This window comes from Notechis scutatus, chromosome 1 (genome assembly GCF_049901735.1).
Source record: "Notechis scutatus isolate UNSWTSFEM ecotype Mainland chromosome 1, rNotScu1.2, whole genome shotgun sequence".
In the NCBI taxonomy this organism is placed as follows: domain Eukaryota; kingdom Metazoa; phylum Chordata; class Lepidosauria; order Squamata; family Elapidae; genus Notechis; species Notechis scutatus.
In genome coordinates this window covers 232,777,031-232,787,665 of record NC_142009.1, presented here as the reverse complement: position 1 = coordinate 232,787,665, position 10,635 = coordinate 232,777,031, and positions in this window count along the sequence as shown.

The following is a 10,635-nucleotide window of genomic DNA, read 5'->3' as shown; positions in this document are numbered from 1 at the left end:
GGCTAGGAGGGTCAGTGCTACATGGGAAGAGGGACACTTATTTTCCCATACACACACACACACACACACACACCTATATTTTCCTAGACAAATTTCTTCTGATACTATTTGCCTTGGAGGTGAAAATCTGTTAGCCCAACAAATTCTGAAAATACATGGCAATAATTCACATTAATAAATAAAATTGTTTGGAGTCTAAATATACTGTTTTTCATCTAGATTATTTCTGTGTTTCCTTACCATTTCTTTCTCCTAGAGAAAATCCATTAAGAAAGGAAAGTTGTGTAATGTCTTTTGACAGCTAATGCTACAACTCTTTCATTTGGCATCACTTCTGAATAAGTACATTTGTCCATTTGATTTTTTTAAAAAACAACAGAACTACAGAGTGAGGAAAATATGCTAGGGAGAACCAAATACATTCATACAAACTACTTTGAAGCTCAAAGGGCTTGGTTCACAAAATTTATAGTATTTATATCAGTAGGATGGCCTGCAATTCCAGACTTTAAAAAGGATGGACTCCATACATCTTTGGACATGTCTAGAATGCTACTTTAGATGAAGTCACAGTCACTTCTTTAAATTTCTACCCAAAAGATTACTATAGGACTTAGGGAATAGCCTGCCTAGGGAATAAAAAGACATTTTATATTCTCCTTCTGAATAATCATCGTGTTTATTTCAGTTAAAACTGATATTATTTATCCAGAGATTTTCAGAAGCCTAGAGGAAAACGGTCTTCACAAAACTATATTTAATATGCAGGTAATATTATGTTTAATCTCTTAGATTCGTAGGGTTCCCATATGGATTATAGTCTAAATATAGTTTTGGGAATGTGGTGATCATTAGTCAAGTATAACACAGAACAAAGAACCTTGGAAGCAATACTTCCCATACAAAATTACATATACTGAAACAGTTAATATTATCCCTTAAGGTGACCTTTCCCATATGCAAATAAAATATTAACAAATTTATGGTTCTCACAAAAATGAAACTCACTTGCATTTTTATACATTGTATGAATGGAAATGTATATTTTGATCAAAACAGAAGAATTATCTTTTCTTAGCCCTGACTAAGGTTACCAAAATTGCAACAATGCAAACCTGTATCTTACTGAATAAATGCAAGAAAAAGATACACATATTTTGTATATCTTCAGTTGTGTCTAATGTGGTGTATACATATAAGTATCTAAAGACACAGTCTCACATTTTCTACTGCAGTCATAATATGCCTTAGGTCAGGGGTCCCCAACCACCAGTCCCCGGACCGGTACCGGTCCGTGGATCATTTTTTACCGGGCCGCAAAGCTTGGGTGCTGCCATCTTGTTTCGACAGCGCTTCCGGGTTTTCGGTTGCTTCCGGGTTTTTGGTTGGAAAGTGCTTCCGGTTTTTCAGTTGGAAAGCGGCATTTGGGTGCTCGCGCCTTAGTTTCGTCGAAGGGGGGGGCGGCTTCGAACGAAGAGCCGTCCCGATGGTGGTGGAGTCTCACGTTACTCGGGTACCGGTCCGTGGAAGAATAAATAATCGTGAAACCGGTCCCTCGTTCGAAAAAGGTTGGGGGCCACTGCCTTAGGTTACTCATGCATTCCTATACATAGCTATTGGGAGAAAGCTTCTTTCTTAATACTTTGCCTCAGGCAACAGAGAAGAAAGGGAACATACATATCCTAGTTACACAATTGACCACAATTGTGACCACAATTGACCCCAACATTTCTGTTGCTAAACAAGACATTTGTTAACTTTTGCCTCATTTTACAACCTTTCTTCCCACATTTGTTAAGTGAATCACTCCAGTTGTTAAGTTAGTAACACAGTTGTCAAATGAATCTGGCTTCCCCATTGACTTTGTTTGTCAGAATATTGCAAAAAGTGCTCACATCACCCCAGGATACTGCATCTGTCATAAATATGAGTCAGTTGCCAAGCATCTGAATTTTGTTCATGTGACCACAGGGATTCTGCAATGGTCGTGTGAAAAACACTTGTTTCAGTGCCATTGTAACTTTTGTCACTAAATGAACTGTTGTAAGTTGAGGACTACCTGTATTTGCTCACCCAGGTTGGATTAAAAATGAGAGAACTTTATTCTTTTCCATGTTGACTTCAATATCAAAAGAATAATGAAAGTTTTAACTTTACGATGGTTTGGAGAAAGGCATTTATGGAAACACAAGTGCCTGAAGTAAGATTTACCAACCCATTTGACTCACAGAGTGTTGGATGAAGAAATGTCCAGATCTTTAATAGAAAGCACCAAAGACAAGAAATGGCTTCAGTACAATCAACAGCCTCCTCTCTTTGGAAGGTGAGCAGTTTGCAAGAATTATTGCTTACAGTCTTTAGTTTCAACTGTGTGAGAAAAGATGTGGTCCTGCAGACCACCAGACTTTCCATTGGCCAATTCTTCTCAGCTCAGTTTAAAACACTCTTGGTAGTGATTTGGGTGCTTTGGATTGTTTGAAGTTTATTTGGATATTAAGAATGCTATCTGCATCGACGGGACTACATCTTTATGAATCTAGAGTTTAAAAAGCACTGACAGACAATCAGCACTCACCCTTTCCAACCAATGGCTGATCAGAGAGAGAGAGAGAGAGAGAGAGAGAATTGTCATCCTATCAGTGCATAATTGGTCTCAGATCAAAATGTCCAAGTAGACTTGTCCCCTTAGTTTTCACTGAGCACTAATCTAAATAAACACCTCTTCCCCACTTCACAAAAAAAGAGGCTACTGCTGCATATTGGCCTTCTGTTCTGCAAAATATACCAGAGAAAATGTGAAGGGAATCTATACCACAGGAAGACCAGTTGTTTAAAAAAGTAAATGTTTATTGAAAATCCTCAAAAGCTTCCAGGTCAACATGATAACACAACTTTCTTGCCCTTCAATTTATAATGCTGCTATTCCAGCAACCCAACAGCTTTTTATAACTGTCCTAAGGCAATAAAAGAACAGGAGCAGAGAAGTTACAAGGTAAGATGGAGCAATACTTTTTCCAGGTGCATGCATAGGCCATTCCTTAAGCACCCAACATCAGTAGACTGTGAGTTGTAAAGCAGTATTCGTTGGACTGAAATGATATTTGAAATGATCTATTGCTGACTAATGTGGAGTTGGGACTTAATCAAGCCACTGCCAGTGAAACATCTTTATTTATGAGAGGTTTCCAAATAAAGAATGGATGACAGCATTGTCAATATGATGAGTCTTTTGATATAGACAAATGCTTGGCGAGATTGACTTTTGATATCAGACCCATCAAGAATTTTTCCCTTTCTTTCTGCTTTCCTTTTATTTCAGATTCACAAATAATCATAGAGCCCATTTGACCCTCCTACAGCAGGGGTGGGCAAACTTTTTGGCTCGGGGGCCGCATTGACTTTTAAAATTTGACAGATGGGCCGAGTCAGCACAAGATTTTTTGGGAATTGCCCCCTCTTTCCCCCCTTCTTCTCCTCCTTCCCCTCCCCTCGGAGGCCCCTGAGTCAGGAGTTGCTACCGCTGGTGCGGCTCGCGGCTCCAGTCCCGCGTTGCCTCGGGAAGGAAAGGCAAAAGGAAGAGCCGCGGCGGTGCTTTGCAACGGCAGCAGCGGCACCGGAGGCTCAGGCTCAGCGGCTCCTGGTTTTACCTTTCCCTTCCCAAGGCAACGCGGGACTGGAGCAGCGCAGAGCCGTGCCGGCGGTAGCAACTCCTGACAGCCCCAGCCAGACACATGAGCGGAGCCCGGGCGGAACTGCCTGTTGCTGCTGCGGGCACTGCTGCAGGCGTCTGGCTGCCCAAGTAAAGAACCGCACCAGCTCAGGGCAACTGTGAGGAGCAAGAGGGGAGAGGCAGAGAAGGAGGCAGAGAAGGAGAAGGGGAAACCCGGAGCGCCACCGGGTCGCCTCCTCCAAGCAGCCCTCCCGCCTGCCGGGCGGAACCCTTCCCGCTCCTCGGCGGGAAGACGCTCCCGCCTGCAAACTTTGCCTGTGCAAAGTTTAAGCCTGAAAGCCCCGGAAACCCAAGCAACTTCCCAGCAACTTTCGGCTTCCTTTTAACTCGCGGGCGCTCGTGCCTGGCCCCAAGCCGCGCGGCGGAGGGGAAACCCGGAGCGTCGCCGGGTCGCCTCCTCCAAGCAGCCCACCCGCCCGCCGGGCTTCCCTCCGCCGCGCGGCTTCGGGGCCAGGCGCGAGCACCCGCGAGGAAAAAGGAAGCCGCAAGTTACTGGGAAGTTGCTCGGGCCGGGCTTCAGGCTTAAACTTTGCACAGGCAAAGTTTGCAGGCGGAGCGTCTTCCCGCCGAGGAGCGGAGGGTTCCGCCCAGTGGGCGGGCGGGCTGCTTGGAGGAGGCGACCTGGCGGTGCTCTGGGTTTCCCTTCTGCCGCGCGGCTCGGGGCCAGGCGCGAGCGCCCACGAGTTAAAAGGAAGCCGAAAGTTGCTGGGAAGTTGCTCGGGTGCTGGGAGCAGGCTTTTAAAGTGCTGCCCGAGCAGGACCGCCGAGCCGGGAAACAGGGCACCAAGGCAGGGCAAGGCTCCACCAGCAGCGTCCTAGCTTTAGGTGGCTCCAAGCAGCCCGCTCCAAGCAGCCCGCCCGCTGGGCGGAACCCTTCCCACTCCTCAGCGGAAAGACTCTCCAGCCTGCAAACTTTGCCTTTGCAAAGTTTAAGCCTGGAAGCCCCGGAAAAAAAAGGGGGATCGGCAGGGACTCACCTTCGGAGAGGTCGCACTCAAAGGTGATTTTGAACTCCCAGCCGAGGCCTTTGCAAACTTCTTTTCTTTCCTACCCCGAGAGCGCTCTGCACTGTTTTGCAGCTTTGGGGGCCACGCGGCACAGGGCAATACGCCACGCCCAGAGATTTTTTTTCGGGGTGGGCCGGATTGGACAGACCAACGGGCCGGATGTGGCCCGTGGGCCGTAGTTTGCCCACCCCTGTCCTACAGCATGAATTAGGCTACTGCTTAGAAAGACAAGAGTTTTCTACATAATTGAAGTTAACAAAATTACAAGTTCCCAGAAATTCATGAGATGAACTGTTAAGACTTACCCTAACAGATGGAGATGCAATGAATATAGAAACAGATGACTCTGGACAGAAACTCAAAACTGACTTTGGAGGTCAGCTGTGAGTCAGGAGGTTGCATACTTTGTAAAAGAGAAAGTGCATTATTTGAGAGTATTAACTAAGAAAGCCAATGCTGATTATTGATCGTTGCTAGCTCATATTCTACAATAAGGTTAGCTCTGTCCAAGAGGATGGGTTTTACTTTGATTATCTTTTTTGATATCCTAATTATAATCCAGGCTAAATTGCTGGTCTTTTGTTTTTGCATAATTTGTTTTTAAAGGGGTTTGAATATGTCAGTTGGTATAAAATATAACTTCCTGAACACTCCAGGTTTAAAAGTGGCTAAAATATATAATGATGTTGCATTGTAGTGATAACTGTACTATTATAATGTATTTGCAATGTAAAGCACAAAATATTTTAATCCTTAAGAATAGGGAGATGAATGACTAAAGTTGGAGGTTTGTTGTTGAGTTCCATTTTGTTTGTGTATCCAGAAAACATCTGATTGGTGAATTCAAGAGAAAACTTTCCCCCCACCCACCCATGATAGTAGCACACTTGTGAAGCCTATTACCTGCCGGCATAAATTAAGATTTGTTTCTGGAGGTCTTTAAAACTGCTGCTTAAAACAATAATATTCACTAATATTTTTCCTGATATCTGTGTTCTGTGTTAAATTTGAATGTTTACATTAGGGTGGTTTTTATTCTATAGCGATTTCCATTTATGTAAGCTGTCGGTGTTATTAGGATTGAATCATATACAAATTTACTACACACATACATAATTAATAATATTGTTCTGAATAGGCTTTATTCATTTTTGTGAATGATATTTTATGAATTAGTAAGCCTTTATTCAGAGGCTCTTTTTTATCCTAATACAAATGTTATTGACATCCTTATAACTAAATAAAAGTAGGCACCAGCATGTGTCAGGTAATCATAAAACAGAACTTGAAAATTATCAAGGAGCTTAATTACTTCCTTGTCTATAGAAGCTCAAGGTGACAGGGTGCAATGTTCTTTCAGTATTTCTTGATTATTGCTGCTAGTAATTAAATTGTAGGCTTTTTAAATTTTTCTTTGAAAATTCAAATTCTTCAGATGATCAGCACTTCTTCCCCAATACCTTTATCTAAAAGGAAAGAAAATGGAACAAAAATCAGCTTAAGTGCAGAAGGCACTGTTATGACTCAATTAAAGTCTTATAAAAATAACAATTTATAAAAATTCTGCCAAAGTCTGCATTCTGTCCTCATGCTAATCTTTATCTAAGGTCATAGGAGCATCATGGCTCTTTGTGGTAATAAGGACGTCATGGACTTCTGGCTGTGCTTCCAGTGGAGTCAGAGGCAAGGACCACAAGCTCTGCAGCTCCGCTCCAAGCTCTCCCCATCGGAGGGCTCCAAATGAAGCCATAGCCACCCTGTAGGGGTGGTGAAGCAAAGGGGGAGCTTTGCAGGTTGAGGAGAGCAGCATCTCTCCTTCCTTACTTGGAAAATCCCCCTCATCCAAAGACAAGGAGTAGGGCTGCCATGAAGCTGGGGACAGCTGAAGCACCTAAGAAAGTGCAGGAGCGAAGAGAATGAACAATGATTATTTTCTGGGTAAGATGATTCTTTTTCTATTTAAAAATTAACCCCAAGAAAAATACAAAATCCATGATAAGAGACTTTAAAAGATATTAGTTTAAGCTGCGAAAATAAGCACTTTTTAGATTTCTATGGAAAAGTACGTCAAGCACGCCATCTACTGACAAAAGGAAAAGTGACTCCTAAACTCCTGGAAATTTACAGAGGAGGAAGGGAATACTTGATATCTGGTGGAGGGCTGTGACTTTTAACTGTTTATTGTTTTACACTTACCAGAGATAGAAATAAGAAAAACACTTTATAAAAGAAACTCTGGGAAACCAAAATAAAAGACTAAAATTATAGAGCAGATTTAAAGAATTTGGAAAATGGTTTGGACTATTAGATTATGTAAATGCTAGAACTGGCTCATCTAAATAAATGACTTTGTTTTGAAATAAATGGTTTTTGATTGAAATTAATATGCTGGAAAAAAGGCAGCATGGAAATTTGAGAGGAAAGTGCCATCTACTAATGATTGGTAACCTATAATCCTGAACCCTTCTTGAAATAGATTGAGACTTTTCCTTTGTAATGTACTTATTTTGCTAATATGACTGAAGTTGAAGGAACAGCTATGGAAATGAGAGGACTTTTTAATGAGATGACTTTGTTGCTCCAAAGTATTGAAATATCAATGGATGGTATAGATGAGTAAATGGAAAACATTCTGCAAAGACAATGAATGAAAACCAAACTGCCCATGAACTGGTGGAAACAACAGAAAGATTAGATGAAATGGACTACTCAAGCCAGCAAACTGACTATGAACAAGGAAAAATATGGATCAGAAAAATCAGCAAGTGAAGTAAAAGCTTGATGAAGAGGAAAACCAGAGAAATGGCAAGCAAACGGAGCAGAAAAAAAGGATGAATTGACTACATCAACATATAACTCTAGGACTGGAGCAAAAAATAGAATTGACAAACCAGCTGATAAAGGAAGAAAGATTGAAGAAACTAAAACAGATAAACCAATACTTAGATAGACAGAAAGATATATTTGATAAGGAGATGAGACATGGGCAAATATTTGGATGAATTGCCAGCATAAGATTTATACTGGGAGAAATGCTTAGATTGAACAAGAAAGATATAGATAAAGATGAGGAGTATGGGAGGCGAGTAAAAAAAATGGATAAAAATTGAAGCACTAAAGAGTAAAAGAGATTATGGATAGGATAGGAAGAATTGTCTTTTAAACATAAGATAGGTTGTTGTAAACTGATAGAAGCAGAAATAAGAAGTAGATAGGGGAAATATTAGAAAGTGCATTTTTATAGAATAAATAAGAATAGTAGATAGAAAGATTAGAGGTTTACAGATGCTAGGCATTTTTTCTTTGTTGTTTAAATAATATTATGAGGATTATTTAAGTTTGATAAATGTGATAAAGAATACCAATATTGTTATTGTAATTTGGATTACTATGAATGACACCCAGAATCAACACTGTTTATACACAATATGGATGTATAATAATACTTTTTTTTTAAAGGATGTTATTATAGACATACTAGTGATCGTGTTTTTCTTGCTGACCATAAAACATTATCCTGAGATGGATGTATTATTCCATTAACTTGACTACTGAATGGAATAAGTTTTCAAGCATCAGTAAATCAGCTTCAATATTTTCAAATGTATTGGTTGGGCTCTTGGGCTACATTGTGGTACATCACTTGGAATGTGTAAATACTGGGGCCCTTTCTCTTCACTACAGACTCTACTGCTCTTTCCTTTCTCCTCTTCAACTTGAATTCAAGCACAGCTGCCTAGAGAGATGCAGAGAGAGTTGTAAAGATGAATAGAGCCAACTGAAGCTTCTTCACTTTGCTGCCATCACTCCTCACTTTTTTTAAAAAAAGGTATGTGAACAGGGAGAAGAGCAAGAAGAGAAAGGGCCAATGAGCCAGGAGTCTCCTGAAATTGGCTAAGAGTGTCCCTTGTTAGGAAGTAGAGCCTACTGATGGTCACTCTTTAAGAAGATTTGGTAGTCCTGGATCCTACCTATTGGGCAAGAAGAGAAGGAATGCAAAGGAGGTAAATAGATAACTGTCATTTCAAGATGAGTGTGTGAAACATAAGGTGAATTTGCCATTTCTATGTGGAAAACATGGGGAAGGTGTGCTGGATTTGAATCTGAAAGATTTTGAGATGGGATGTCAGCTTTTACTGATACAAGATATTAACAGTTGAAAAGAGGTTCAGATCAGAGTTACGATATGGATTCAATCTTAGCCATACTTTGAGGGATTCTGGGAAGTGCCAGTGTAGTTCTAGCCCAGTTAGTGGAGTTCAGCAATTAAATTCTACCCCATACTCTAATTGATAGTCTTCACCTTTGTTTTGTATTTGTAAAAAAAAGCATGGAAGAGTTAATCATAGATCTACTTGTATGCATATGATATAACAATAGCATGAAGTAATCTAGGCCAAGGAAATCTATAGCTCACCAAGTGTTGTTGAATTTCAGTTGCTAACAACTCCAGCAAGTATACAATATTAGGTGATGCTAAATATTAGAGATCAGCTAGGTGAAACGGAAATCAATTTTGCTTTATCACCAACCATTTATTTTTTCTTGTTAAAAGAATTATTTAAAAGTGCCCCTTCCTTGAAAGAAGAAATTCTCTGAACTACACTGGATATATTTCTGAACCTTCTTCTATAATTCAGCGCTGTAATTCAACCACAAATGGAGGACTATAGCTTCCATTGGTGGAAGCTATAGTCAGAAAAAATGATTTTGGACCATTGGAAACAGTGGGATTCAAAAAAAATTTTTACTACCAGTTCTGTGGCCGTGGCTTGGTGGGCGTGGTGTGGCTTGGTGGGCATGGCTTGGGGAGCATGGCAGGGGAAGGATACTGTAAAGTACCCTTTCCCTCCCCACCCGACCAACCTGCTTTCCAGTTCCGTTCTCCTGTGCAGGGTAACAAAAGAAGATCCAGCCGATCAGCTGGGACTCTGGAGGCAGAGAATAGATGGGGGTGGGGTCAGTCAGAGGTGATATTTGCCGGTTCTTCAAACTACTCAAAATTTCTGCTACCAGTTCTCCAGAACTGGTCAGAACCTGCTGTATACCACCTCTGATTGGAAACCTGTGTGATTCTGTGTTTTTAGTTCAGTATGTGGTTGTTGGATTCCCAGAACACCTCATTGTCCTCATAAGAAATTTATGTATAGGTCATAAACATATCATAAGAACTTCTTAGTGCTGAGATTCAATTGCAAATTTAAAAAACCAAGCTTATAAGAATAACATAGCAATATAATTACCATGAGAGTCACAATGGCATATTTTTCGACAAGTGAAAACTTGGAGACATAGTTATTCATTTTAAACGCTGCATTGATGGCATTATCATCACTAGTGTACTTTAAAAATTCTTGTCTTGATTCAGCGTCCGAATAGAAGAGTCTTTTCAATACAATGGTCTCAATACTTGAACAGATCGAGAAAACTAACGTCGAAGGGAAAAAATAACAAATTACATGTGATTAAGGAAATGGTTTGACACTTTTTTCATATTGAATCTATTTCTAAAATTTATTGAACCCAGGATATTGAGTTAATTTATCAAAGGATTCCTAATAATTAACCATAGGTCTTCGCCTCTTATTCAGATATGATGTGTCCTATCCACAAGCAATTTTGGGAGATGAGAGGAGAGTAACCATGTACACCAGCCACATATATAATTTGGTGTTGAAGTATGCCTTTGAAATAAATACAATTGTACACAAACTGTAACTCACTTTAAAAGGTACATATTACATTTCCTTCTAATTGAGCTTGACTCCTGGAGATTTCATAGACACATTTATGAAGTTTCCTTGATGACGATTGGAAGTGGTTTTCTATTGTCATGTTCCAGGATATTTTAGTTTACAGCTCTGGGATTTCTTAATGGACTCTCTTACAAGCACTAAC